The 13793-nt window shown below is 44.1% G+C and overlaps 1 long non-coding RNA gene across 1 annotated transcript in view; it reads right to left on the bottom strand.

The window, feature by feature from the left end:
* Window positions 1–3234: 3234 nt before the first annotated feature.
* The window catches only part of LOC146799477 (uncharacterized), a 76668-nt gene continuing 66109 nt past the window's right edge, over window positions 3235–13793 (bottom strand). The window contains exon 3 of the long non-coding RNA XR_014969277.1: window positions 3235–3308. This is a non-coding gene — a long non-coding RNA (uncharacterized LOC146799477). The remainder of the gene's footprint in view (window positions 3309–13793) is intronic.

Genomic DNA, 13793 nt, shown 5'->3' with positions numbered 1-13793 from the left:
ACCTGTAACAGGTTTCATTCTGTCAAAACTATCAACCCCAATTTGTAGCAACTGGGCATAAACAAACTCTGAGGAGCTTAATAGCACATTGAGCTAGCTAAATAACATATTCCTTTAGCAAATGTACAAGTGTAACACGAGGGCACATGAATTCAAACTAAATCCCATTGCTTCCTTAATTCAGCCCTAAACGCATTAGTGCTATACATATGACAGAGCCATTGTCTGAATAAAAGCTGACATATACCATTATTATTATGCAATCTATTCATGTGAGTGAACAAAAACTTGCTTTTGCCAAAAAAAAGTAAGCAAAACCTCTTTCTGTCCCTGCCCTGCCATTTTGTCTTTCAAATGTCGAAATGTCAAAGCAAACGTTGCGCTGATCCCTGCAGGCTTCTAAATGTAGGACTTCGGCCTTTAACCTATGCAGCTGTCCCATCGTGCGTGCAAGGTTGTCATGGAGGTGTCCCATTTCAAAATGACCCTGGAAACGGAAAGAGGAACAGCAAACCCACTTCAGTCCTGCCTACCAGCAATTCAGAGGTAAGCTGAATAACTTCTGCCAGGTTTTTTGTACATATTTATATTTGTAAGCAGTGTGCCGAGTGCTTGTCTGGCAGTATAGATGTCAGCTATTCATTCTATGCTTACATATGTGCATTTACTGTAGCCTAAGGCAGTTTAAAAGCTGCTCTGACTGGAGAAACCTCATTTAAATAGTGAATTTTACTCAATTTCGACTTTGATGTTTAGGGCACTTAAAAATGAATATCCTACAATGTTTTTGCATACTAGTCATCCCCAGAATGTCCCCTACATATCCCAGAGATGTGGCATCAGAAATGTATAATGTATACCCTTATAAAAATGAGTTTTGTACACCTGGGTAAAGTGACATTTCCCATCTAAGTGACCCCCTATTGCTGTATAGCATGGCTTAAATTCAATTTGGATGCTAGGAGGTCACAGTATCATTATTAGGCATTATAAATATTAAAAAACGAATTTAATGCACTTATTTTAAAAAACATTTTTTATATAATCAAAATAATATATATATTTTTTTTAATAAATCTAATCATTTTGATGAGTCCACATATGAAAAGCGAGCTGCATCCCTTGCCTATCATATTTAAACGCATTCATTCACAGCCCTAAGAACAGAAACTTAACTTGAAAGTCTGCGCCACTTTTAAAGGACAGTCATTATTATTTAACATCAAAAACCACTCTTATCCTTATTTAAAAAGGCATTAAGAAAATAAATCCCTACTGTCAATCTGTCCTCTATTTATCAAAAATAATGAAACTATATTTCTAACTTTTAAAACAGCAGTTTGAAATGCCGCATTTTACACCGTGTTTGACTTCAGCTGTTCTCTGTGGCCGGAGTCAGAAATACCCATGTGCTGACACAGCTGCTTGACACGTGAAGGCGTCGAATTCACACGCCTTTCAAGTCAGCCTTGCCAGCCAGCACAAATCTGTCGTTCTGTAATGTGTATTTTGGGTCAGCAACAACCAATTCACTCAAATAATGTAAATGCCTTTTAATACCTAATACAGAAGGATAAATGCAGTGACATGTTGTATCTTAATTTATCTATTGCAAAACACACAATTTCGTTTTTTGAAGCTTTTTTATTCCTATTAAATGTGGATTCTAATTTTATCATTAACATTGTGGCAATTTGCACACATGTATAGTGTCTTACTCTGTCAATTTAATGATAGTGTGCAGCTATTTAGCATATATTATATAATTCATTGCTGGATTCTTTTAAAATGTATTTCATTTTAATGATATTTGGCATAACAGAATGATGACAAAAAAAAAAAACATTGAGCTTCTTCCAGACATTTTCAAAACGGTGTCATATACTCAGAACACATAATACAGGGCACTTAAGGCTAGCCATTCTTGCACCAAGAGCGCAATCGCTACTTACAAGTACCACTAATGACAAACCACAGACATTTAAACACACATTTAACCCACAGATCAACACTTAGGATAAAACCAAAAGACAGCCCACAGACTGTACTTAATCCAAACCATTTGTAAATACTAGTTGTAAGTCATATTCACTAGATCTGGCTAGCAGAACACCAAGAAAAAAACGCTCTGCATATCACCACTTATGAATATTACTAAGTGCACAGACCAGGATCCTTTCTATGTACATATTTAGTTCCTCGGGGTACTAATCACCAAAGAATAAATACTTTTTTATACTTAAACCTAGTTAAGTATCCCCTCTAGGGGAGCCGGCTAATTATATACAAGTAACTGCTTTGTTCTTCAGCTCTAATTCTTTCACATAAATGTTCTTTCGCTGTTCTTTTTCAATCAAGGCTTGCTCACGCTTCATTCATTCACGCACTTCTTTCTCCCACATTCGTACACAATCAAACATCTCTTGCCTAAACATATATTGTGCCACATACTCAATCTTTCGTAAATCAAATGACCCATACATAGGCCAACGCATCTCAGGATCCTTACGAGTGTATTTATTCCATAATGCGCTGTACATTATAGAAGAAAGACCATACTTAATATACATATCCCTATTAGGCGTCCCCTCCGGGGGCCCGGTTGTGCTTCATCTAGTTTCAAATTCAAATTGGTACCACTACCAGAGCTACACATCCTATGAAGTGTGCTAAAAACAGGCATGCCAAAAATAGTGCAGAATATGCAGTATTATAATCAAAGTAGCACTTAAAGTACCTTTAGTACGATGTGCCGTTCAAATCAATTCAGATAGAGAAAATTCTCCTCATTACCTGCCTATATAGATTGCAATCCATATATAAATCTCATGACAAACCAAGTTGGCCAACACAAATCTCCAAATCCAAAAGCCACAGTAAGCGTTACTAAACTACCTTACCAATCCCAGGCATCAAAACCAACAGCAAGCGCCACAGAAGGACTCTTATCAATCACTTGGTGTCCAGATTCCAACTGCCAAGTTCTAAAATCGACCAAATGGTCACTGCACGGCGAATCAACAGAAGAGATCTCAGTCGAGGACCGGCACCACCTGGATGGTCAGATCAGAAAGAAAGGAAAAACGCCGTGGTTGCCAAGACTCGGGTCTCATTGGGCAGCGATCGCGTCCACAGCGAGATTCCAATCCTTCGTCGCGACCTATCCTTTGGGCATCCGAGTCACCGATGAGCCCCACGTGTTGGGTGCCAATTTGTTGATGGTGACCTCAGCTAGGCCTACCAGTGCAAGGGGTTCGCCCTTCTCTGCACAGAGTCCTCAGACCAATAGGAAGAAGTTGGCACAGAAACTGGAATAGAAAATACAGAGTTTAATAAACCTCATGAGGTGGAACTACATTCAAACAGCACCCTTTGGTACTGAGTGAAGTAGCACACAGAGTAGAAGAACCATGGGTCTTTTATACCCACACAGGGGCTCAAAAAAGAGGGCGGTACAAGCACACATAGGAGAATTACATACATAGATGGTCATACAGAAATGCACAGTCAACAGTAAAGGAGGAGCTAGCAGTTGCTGACTCTGGTAGAAACAACCTGACAGCTACAGGTTAAAAACAGATGTATGGACAGTTAGATTATTCTGCACATGTGCAGAGTAGCAGAGTCTAAGTATAGCCAGTCCTTTAAACAGAGCACAAGGGTAAACAAAATGGCTGCCAGAAATACAAAATGGATTCCACAAAATTGACAAGATAGCCTCTAAATACCAGATGGATTCCTGCTAATGCTAATCCAATCGCAGCCAATTTACAACAGTAGGGCCAGGTGAGCAAAGCTGTACCACATATTGCTACCCCCTTTGGGAGGTAATAACAATCCCAATAGGCTGTGACACATTGTTAAGTCCACTTTTGTACTCATCACTTTATGCACTTCCCGCACTATCTTACCCCAGATGGGTTCTATACGGTGGCATGTTCAAGTAATTTATGAAAATACTGTGGGTGCCAACCGACATGTGTGCATGCAGCCGTATGTGTGGGGTACACTCTGTATAGATGCTGCGGCGTTAGGTAGACCCTGTGCAAGTAATAAAATTGTGCCAATTTAAACCGGGCATTACTGGCCACTTCCTGGACCAATGTGCGGGTGTGTCTCCGCTCTCCGCCTGTTGGGGGGCTCTCCAGGTCACCATCCCACCCAGCATGATCAGATGCTCGGTCAGTTTGCCTATCATTTTTTAGAGCAGCATATAATCTGGATTTGATAGCTTTAGTGGATCCGGGATCTAACATCACTTCAGAGTGTGGGATTCCTCAGGTTTGTCGGGAAAGGTTGAACATATCTCCCTGGCCGTGCAAGAGAAACCAGCACAGCGTAGGATCTAACCCAGGCCTGTGCCATATTGTGCTACCATCTCCTCCATGTTCATAAACGTCTCATTCAAATATAGGTCACCCTCTGTATGACATTCATCTTCCAACTAATGTGTAACATCCATGGAGTTTTTTATGTGGTCAAACAGTTGCAGCCACTAAATGAGGAGCAACTGAGCGTGCGGTGCTTTCTTGAGAACCTGGATGACTGCCTGTTCCCAGGCCTGCTCCACCTGTTGAACTATGAATGAGGTGTCTGCTGGTGACCTACAGCCCACATAGGTATCTTGGGAGCATCGTCTTTGGTCATACGGGCACATGCATCAAACTAGGCAATTACGATTCCTTAATAGCGATTATTAAGGAATCGCTATTAAGGAATCGCAATTGCCTATGCACGTAGGTTTTTCAAAAATATTTGCGATTCCTACACATTCCTTAATTGCGAATCCCAAATAGTGATTCACAATTAAGGAATGGCTTCCCATTCATTCCTATGGGCCTAGAGGCCCATAGGAGTGAATGGGAAGCCATTCCCAATTTGCGAGTACCAAATAGGTACTCGCAAATTGCATTCGCAATTTGAAGGTCGCTAGGGGGCCATAAAGGCCACCCTGCTGCACCCCCAAATTTGGCATCTATGCTCATGTGGCGCACACATATGCCCTAAGGGCATATGTGTGCGCCATATGGCACTTTGAAAAATGCACTTTTGTGCATTTTTCAAAGTATTTGCAAATTACCATCAGCTTGCAGTTGATGGTAATTAGCGTCCCCTAAATGCGAAGTCGCATTTAGGAAAGGCTTTGATGCATCCCAAATAGGGAATCACAATTTGCGATTCCCTAAAAGCATTCGCAATTTTGATAATCACAAGATTTGCGATTACCTATATTGCGAATGGGTTTTGGGTTTGATGCATCGGAAATGGCATTTTACCGGCCGCAAACGGCCCGATTCTGTGAATCGGCCCGTTTGCAGCCGGCAAAATGCTTGATGCATGTGCCGGATAGTTCCTTCTAATAGCAACGTCTCCCATTTGGGGACATTGTCGTACCATAACGCCGCATACTGTAATAAGTCCACTAAATAGTAGAATTTGAGTTCCGAGAGGACCAAGCCTCCTTCAGCCAAATCTAATTTCAGGATCTGCAGTCTAACTCTGCTATGTTTTCCAGCCCACACCAGGGAAACTAATAATCTATCCAGTTCCTTGAACAAGAAGTTTGCCAGAACACATGCTGAATTCTGCATGGCGTAGAGACAAAGGGGTAGAAACACCATTTTGGTTAATGTTACTCTGCCCATCACTGACAACAGCAGCGTGGTCCAGAATCGCATGGAAGTGGTAAGGCCCGCAAGAACCCTCCCCATGTTTACTTCGTATTGTTGGTGTGGTTCGTGTGCGATCTGCATCTCCAATTAGTGAAAGTGACTCACCTCCCAATGCAGGCCTACCACAGGAAGGTTTGCCTCTTCCTGAGTTGCACGAGACGATAGGGGAAAAACCACTGTCTTGTGGTGATAAACATGGAGGCCTAATACCTGGCCAAAGTGCGTCATTAGCTGCAGGAGGCGGGCCACAGCAATCACCGGGTCCATCACGTATAACAGTGTGTCATCGGCATACATGGACACTACGTGTGGCATGTTACCCACTCGGAATCCACAGTCCCTCAGTTCGGCTCTCAAATGGATGGCCAATGGCTCCATTGCATGGGCAAACTGGAGCAGGGACTGCTGGCACCCTTGTTTGGTTCCTCTCTCAACACAGAAAGTGGTGGACACTATCTGACTGGTTCACACCCTCGCCCTGGACTCTTGATACAAAAGGCAGACCCACTTTAGGAATTTCAGGCCCACACCCATCCGCCGCATTACCTCCCACAAATAGTCCCAATAGTCTTCTCTATGTCTAAGGCAACCAGAGCAGCATCAAACACCTCACTCCGGGTCTCATGTATCACATGGGAGAGTCTACTGAGATTCATGTGGGTTCCTCTTCCTGGTACAAAGCGGAAACTAATCACTGTGCATTATTTGTGTGATCACTTGGCCCAATCGCAGAGCTTGACGTCTACATTGTGCATAGACAGTGGTCTATACGAGTCTGGGTCTGTGGGATCCCTTTCAGGCTTAGGGAGCATGATTATTTAGGACTCCTGCATATGGGTCAGCAGGACACCACTGTCACAGGGCTCAACAAGAGCTTCTAGGAGGGCAGGGAGCAATTAGGTGGAGTACGTCTGAAAATACTCGATGGGGAGACCGTCAGGTCCAGGGTAATGACCTTGGGCCATATCCCATACAGATTCCTTCAGTTCCTCCAACTGTATAGCGCCATCCAACCCCTCCAACTGGGGCTCCGTCAGGCGAGGGAGTTCAACTTGGTTTGAAAAGCCTACCACTGCCCGTTCCTCTCTGCCTGTCGACCTAGTGTATACACCTACAAAGTGGTTGTGCAGTAGGAAATCAATGGCCATTTGTCCCACTGCCACATCTCCCCCAGGAAGGTTAAGTGAGACTATCGTGGACGGGGGTCTGTCCCTTTTCAGTAACCAAGCCTACAAACATCCAGCTTTGTCCCCTTCTCTACGCAGTCACTGCCTATAGTCTTGATGCATGTTGCAATCTAGTCTGTCCCATGTAGATTCCACCCATCTCCTTGTATCAGCTAGTAACCCATTGTCTGCCTCGCGCCCCACCATCCAATGTTGCAGGCTATTTTGATGTTCCTCCCTCTTCCGCAGTTCACGGTCCAACTGTTTTTTTGGCTCTATAGGTCTTGCTGAGGCTTTCGCCTCTAATGACCACCTTGAGCACCCCCCACTCAGTCCCTTGCAATTCCGTGGAGTTCCAGTTAGTATCAAAGAAACTCTGCAAGTCCAATTGCATGTCTATCTTATATTCTGCGTCCCCACAGCCTCCAGTCCAGCAGCAAAGGAGCATGGTCCAAGAGAAAACGTACTTGGTACCATGCTCTCTGAACATCCAACATACCGTTATTTGTCAAGAGGAAACAATCTAGATGACTGTACACTCTCTGAGTGAAGCAGGGAAATTCCCTGACTGTGGGGTATAAGTGTCTACAAATGTTCACAAGTTGTAAACTGGACATCGTTTCACGCAGGCTCGCAACCATGCACGGCTTCATGCCCATCTTGGATAAATACCTGTCCAGTTGCCTGTCTAATATGCAGTTAAAATGCCCAGCTCACACAATAGGCAACCTTGCGTAGGGTAAGAGTTCCGCCTCCAAACCCCATAACAGTCCCTACTGTTAGTATTAGAGGCATACACATTAAGAATGCACAACCCCCTGCCATCCAACATACCGTGTAGGATAACGTACTGCACTGCCACATGTCCACACAGTTAGAACGAGACCCCTGGGGCCACCCAAATGGATACACCCTAGCATATGAGCAGTATGTGGAGGAATACAGCTGCCCAGTCACTTACTCTGCAGCTTCTGGGCCTCTCCCTCTAATAGGTGTGTTTCCCGTAATAGTGCGATGTGCACCCCTACCGCCTCAAATAGGATTGCAACCTATATCTCTTGACAAAGGAGTTCAGACCCCTCACATTCCATGTGAGGAATTGTGTGCATTCACCCATCACTAATCATTGTTATATCTGATAACAGCCCACCTCGCCAACCCCATCCAAGCCTAAACCACCACACGTTGCACTGTGAAACAATAAACAACCCACCCCTGCAACCAAGCACAACTCCAATTCCCGCTCCGGGTAAACACAGCTAAGAAACGAAAGTTGTGTCTCCCCATTCCCTGTAAGAGCCCACCCACCTTCACAAACAGATATAACACTCTGTGACTGTGTGGAGGTACAACTAAGTCTGTGTACTTATCAGCTAATGAAATTAACCCAAGGGTGAGGCGTGGCCCAGGTCTCCCGTCACCTGAGTCGCAATCCTGCCGCAATGGGTACCTACAACCCAACTCCCTCCATTCTACACAGCCACACACTAACAGATAAAAAGAGGATTATAAAGAAAAAGAAAAAAAACACGGTAAAAGAGAGAAGAGAAAGGGGGGGTCAGGAAGCAAGTGCACTTAATGAGCCTGTCCTACTCTTTGTGATCTCCCCAGGTACTCTAATCACCCTTGAGGCTTAATGTTTGTGCACTCAAACCCACACTCTCAATCTTGCAACAGTTGAAGGCATGCACCATCTGTATGCAATACCAAATCTGCCAATCGTCCAGCGGGGATGGGGCAGGGGCAAAAGAACACTGCTCCAGGTAGAATCCCAGGACGGGACTCCCCAACAGCGGGCCGCACCTGCACTAGGCAGCCTGTCAATTTAAAGTTGCTCCTGTCTCAGACATCTGTGTGTCGTCCCTCCCGCTCAAACCACTCTCAAGGGATGGATCGGTGGTGGCAGATTCCACTGGTACCCTGGATTCCTCCCACTTTAAGCGACGCTGCTCTTGCTCCAAGGTACTGTCCCTACATACCACCACCTTAGCTCTTGGTGTGGAGCGCTGCTGTCACCTGCTTCTCCTCCTCGCTCCTGAACCATTCTGTCGATTCCGCTTGCTCCACTCCAGGGACCCTTCATGGATTGGTGCCGGGATCCAGCCACCTTGTCTGATTTCCAACCAGACCCAGACATCTTTCGGGGTTGTGAAGAAATGTGAGTGGCCCTCATGTAGCACTTTATGTTTGGCCGGGTAAAGTAGCATGTATTTGAGGTCTTTGCTTTCAATTTTTTCTTCACTATGCCAAACGTTTGCCCCAGCTGTTGTACTGTTTGCGTGTAGTCTTGTAAAATTCGAATGACCAGATTCCCGTAGGTGGGATCACCCTTCCGGTGCACTTATTGCAGGATAGCTTCTCGGTCCCTATAGTTAAGGAGCTTAGCAACAATGGTTCTCGGGGGACCTCCCTGCTGGGGCAGCGGGGCCAGCGATCTGTGGGCCCGTTCCACTACAAAGATCTGTGACAGATCAGCATTCTGGAGCTGTGATATGATCCATGTTTCCAAGGACAACTCCAGAGCAGTGCCCTCTGCTCTCTCCGGAAATCACGCACATCGCAAATTGCATCTGTGGGAATGGCCCCCCACTCAGGCTTCGAGTCTCAGAGATTGTGACTCAAGATCTGTCACTGTGGCCTGCAGTTTCAACATTTCCTCCTGTAGTATTGAAACATGTTGTTCCGTGGCTACAGTCCTTTCCGCCGCCTTACTAACATCCGCCCGAAGCAGGTGTACATCCAGTGCAATCTTCGCCTGCACCTCAGCTCCCGATACCTCAATAGCCACCAGGCTCTGGACCCCCGTTGGGCTCTACGATTCCTGCAATCCTCCAACACCCTCCACCAGGCGCCTCCCCTGGACGCAGCAGCTGCATACGGGTCAATTTCTGACTGCTGTGAGCCTGGGGTACCCTGCCCTTACCCATATTGGTTGAAAAATCGAATGCACCGCAGGCTTCTCACCCCCCCAGTGGGAGGGGCCGAGACAAGGGGCATCCAAAGGCAAACACTAATACAGTGCACAGAGTCCCTGAAAGAGCAGAATCACCAGCGTCCCATTTAGACTTGCTGGCTCATATCAACAAGGCCCCCAGGTGGGGGGCTGTGTCCAGGCTCCTTGGTCACCAACTCAAAGTCCCACAGGTCCCCACCATGTGGGCCCCAACATGTTCACCTAGGCAATGTAGCGCTTGATCAACAGCCATTTCAAGGCTCCAGTCCACAGTTAGATCTGCAATTAGTCACTCAAGTAGGGGTGGGGGGCCCTCACCGCAGACAGTCAAGTCAAGTCAAGTTTATTCACATGTTCGGTCTTTTAAAACCATTACATAATTTCATTTACATTGCTTAAAACATCCTATGTGTAAAAAAAAAAAAAATTAAAAAAACACTAGTAAAAGGAGTAAAATCTTCGTTCATTATTCTACACTTCATAAAAGCAAGACCTCATTATATTGTCCATAAAGTGCTGCAACCCTAACACCGTCCTCATCTTAGAGACCATAATCATCATAAAACTGTATATTAAATTATTTGATTTTCTTCTGCAATTCTTCCAAATTACTTTAGTTACAAAATTATGAATTTGACCCCCAGCAGACTAGAGGAATCGAAGACCCACCTAACCAGGTGGTTACATGTCCACTGCATGTTCGATATTAATGAATATTTCTTTCAAAAGTATCTTTTTTTCTTTTAATAACTTCGGACATGCACAGAGAATATGTGATAGGGATTCATGTTTGTAGTTGCACAATTTGCAGTCTTGATTTTGGTGGTGATCTTTCCAGGAGGGGATCAAATCCTTTGTTTCCCACATACCAAAGCGTAGATTCATGAATTAATTCTTTAAAATTGTTCAGAAATGTGCTGATAAATAAACCTGAGGTTTCCTGGTGCCATATGAATTAATCACCGTCCAGGCATGATGTCTTCGTAATAAGCTGTTTTCAACTGTTATGTAAGACAGGATTTTGTTGACAGATTTAATGCTTTGTTAAGGGCCTGTTTTCCCATAACTGAGTTCCAAATTTGTTGAGCGCAAAGATCCTCAACAACCTGTGCTAATTAAAAGCCACAGGAACCTTGTAATTTCTTCTCTCTTTGAGCTTCTATTTCTCTACAGCACAGATTCTCAATAGAGTCGGTTGTGGCTGCTCTAAGCCTTCCACATAGTTTAATAAAAGCACTTTTACTCCGGTATATTTGATTGGTCAAACCAAACTCCAATCGGACTTGAACCAGTGATGCTGCTTGCTGGATGAGGAAGACATTTTTATAAACCTTCGTTTGGATGCTATTTATGATTGTGATTTCACGACCCCTCATAATTCTGCTACCATATGTGACAGAAGGCATTAACTGAGCTGACATAACGGATAATAGGTGGCTGTAAGATGGGCAGCTTAATTTCTTTTTTAGTAAATTGAAGCTGTATATGAGATTTGGGGCTTTAGCCCTCATTGCTAGAAGCTGATGCTTATAACTCGGTTTTCTCTCGATTTTAAACCCCAGATATTTATATGAGGCAACGACCTCGACTTTATTTCCATCCAAAAACCACACGTGTTTTTTGTATTTGGCATCCGCTAACCACACTACCTTTGTTTTAGATAAATTTAATTCTAACCCATGCTGATCTATACACTTGGCTAGTGTACTCATGGTTCGTTGTAGCCCAATTGGAGTTTGGCTGAGAAGCACTATGTCATCAGCATACTGCAGGTACCTGATTTCCTCTTTGGCTAACGTTGGTGGATGGCTGTTTACTCCAGTAAGTGCTTCTTCAAGATCAGATAAATACAAATTAAAGAGGCTTGGGGCTAACACGCACCCCTGTTTTAATCCATCGTGGGTACCTATTTTCTTTGTTACACATCTGCCATCACCCATTTTCACCTGAGTCCAGGTATCAGTGATGGCGTTCAGTAAGTTGTTTGGAATGCCCAACGTCGCCAGTTTTCTCCATAGGTGTTTTTGGGGACACGATCGAAAGCTGACTTTAGGTCCACAAAGCATGCAAACATCCGTTTGTTCTGTTCTTTGGCATTTTCAATTAGTAGCGTTATAGCTGAAAGATTAGTTAGTGTGCCTGCCCCTACCCTGAACCCGGTTTGAGACCGAGGTATCCGTTTCTTGTCGTCTGACCATTTTTTAAGATGTTCGAGCAGACAGGTAGCGTATAGCTTAGCTTCACCATCTTTTCATGCGATAAGTCTATAGTTGGTGGGCAGTGACTAAATTCCACCATTAAAGATTGGTTGAAAAATGCTTCTCCTCCATGATTCTGGCATTTATTTTCTTTGTCAGAAATAGCCCCTTAAAAAGTAGGCAGGCTCTCCCTTAAAGAGAGCATTTGGTAAACCATTAGGGCCTGCTGCACCCTCTGTTTTTAATTTCTGTATGATTTTTGTTAATTTGTCTCTATCCGTAAGTTCAAGGATATCTTTGCTTTGATGTTTATTCATGATAGTTTTTTCTTGAGTTCCTGTAGATATCTGCGTTGCAGTTGACAAGCCCCTTCTCTTTTCATCTACAATATCACAACTGTCTGTTTTTCAATTTGTACTCCGATTCTTTGTACATTTCTTGCACGTGGGCCACCCACATGTCTGCGTTGATACCTAGGGTATGATGACTGGATTTTCCATGTGTCAGCATGTTTATCACTTGCCAAAAAGCTTTCCCGTTAGGATGTTGACTTGCCACTAGAAGTTTGTTCCAAATAAGTGCGTGGTGATTTATTTTAGCTTTGCAGCAGCTTTTCTTATATTGAGTTCTTTGTTATTGCAACTATTCTAATTTCTCGCAGAATTTGGAGTTTTTGCTTTTCCAGTTTCGTGCTGTACCAGGGTTGGTGTTTGTTTGCCGGAATGTACTTCCCGTGGGAAATGTGGCGCTCTTGCTTTCCTTTATTTATTTTTTTATTTATTTTTGTCCTCATTTGCCTCTATCACATCATTTCGCTTTTCTTACGAGCCGAAATGTCTATCACCTCATTTGCTGACATGAGATTAACAGAGGTTGAGTCACCGGAAGACACCCTGGAATGATAGCTCCCACCATCCGAAATCCAAACACTCCTGAACCAAGTGGAAGAAACCTACCACAATGGAAAAGGTGCTGTCAGCCGAGGCAGAGAAGGGCTTAATCATAGGACCCAAGAACTGATAGGTTAGGAGTGAAGTACTTCCATCGATTCAGAGTAAAATCGGTGCCCAGAAAGCCTGGCTAGATCGGCCCTTAATTGACCTATCTAGATTTGCCACATTCTTTACTGACGATTGCCACTCTTGATAACTTGGTGGAATCGGGGATACCCACAGCTTGCAGATCTCCCTGCGGGCCATTAGGATCGCATAGAAGATCAACTTTGCATGGTCCTCGTTACTTAAATTTCTAGTGTCCAACAGCCCAAAAATAACTAGTAAAGCGCTTACCTTCACTTGGATCTTCAGAGTATCAGAAAGCGCTTTACTCACGGCCCACCAAAAGGGCTGGATCTTTGGGCAAAGTAGAAACATGTGGAGATCGTCTTCCTTCATGCTGCCACATTTTGGACACGCCACATCTCCTCGACGACCAAACTTCGATAACCTCTGGGGGGACCAGTAAGCCCTGTGAAGGGTGAAAAGATGGTTCCTTCTCAGGTATGCAGGTTTAACTATTTTGTATAATGTAGACATAGATACTTGCCATTGATCTTCAAGCGTAGCTAACGGCAAGCATCTCCCCCATAGATGACTCGGGAGGCTGAAATTTCCATCTTCCATCTCCACCATGAACCAGTACCAAAGTGCGATTTCCTTGATTGGAGACTGTCTGGAAATCAATTTCTCCTCGAATTCATTATAGACCCCCATTTTTGTCCTGGATGCTTGAAACCAACTTAGAACTTGGAGATATTTAAATCTAGATATTCTTAGATTTGTTTTCTGCCTACAATCTTCCCAAG

This window comes from Triturus cristatus, chromosome 9 (assembly GCF_964204655.1).
Source record: "Triturus cristatus chromosome 9, aTriCri1.1, whole genome shotgun sequence".
Classification (NCBI taxonomy): Eukaryota; Metazoa; Chordata; class Amphibia; order Caudata; family Salamandridae; genus Triturus; species Triturus cristatus.
This window is presented reverse-complemented; position numbering and strand designations above follow the sequence as displayed.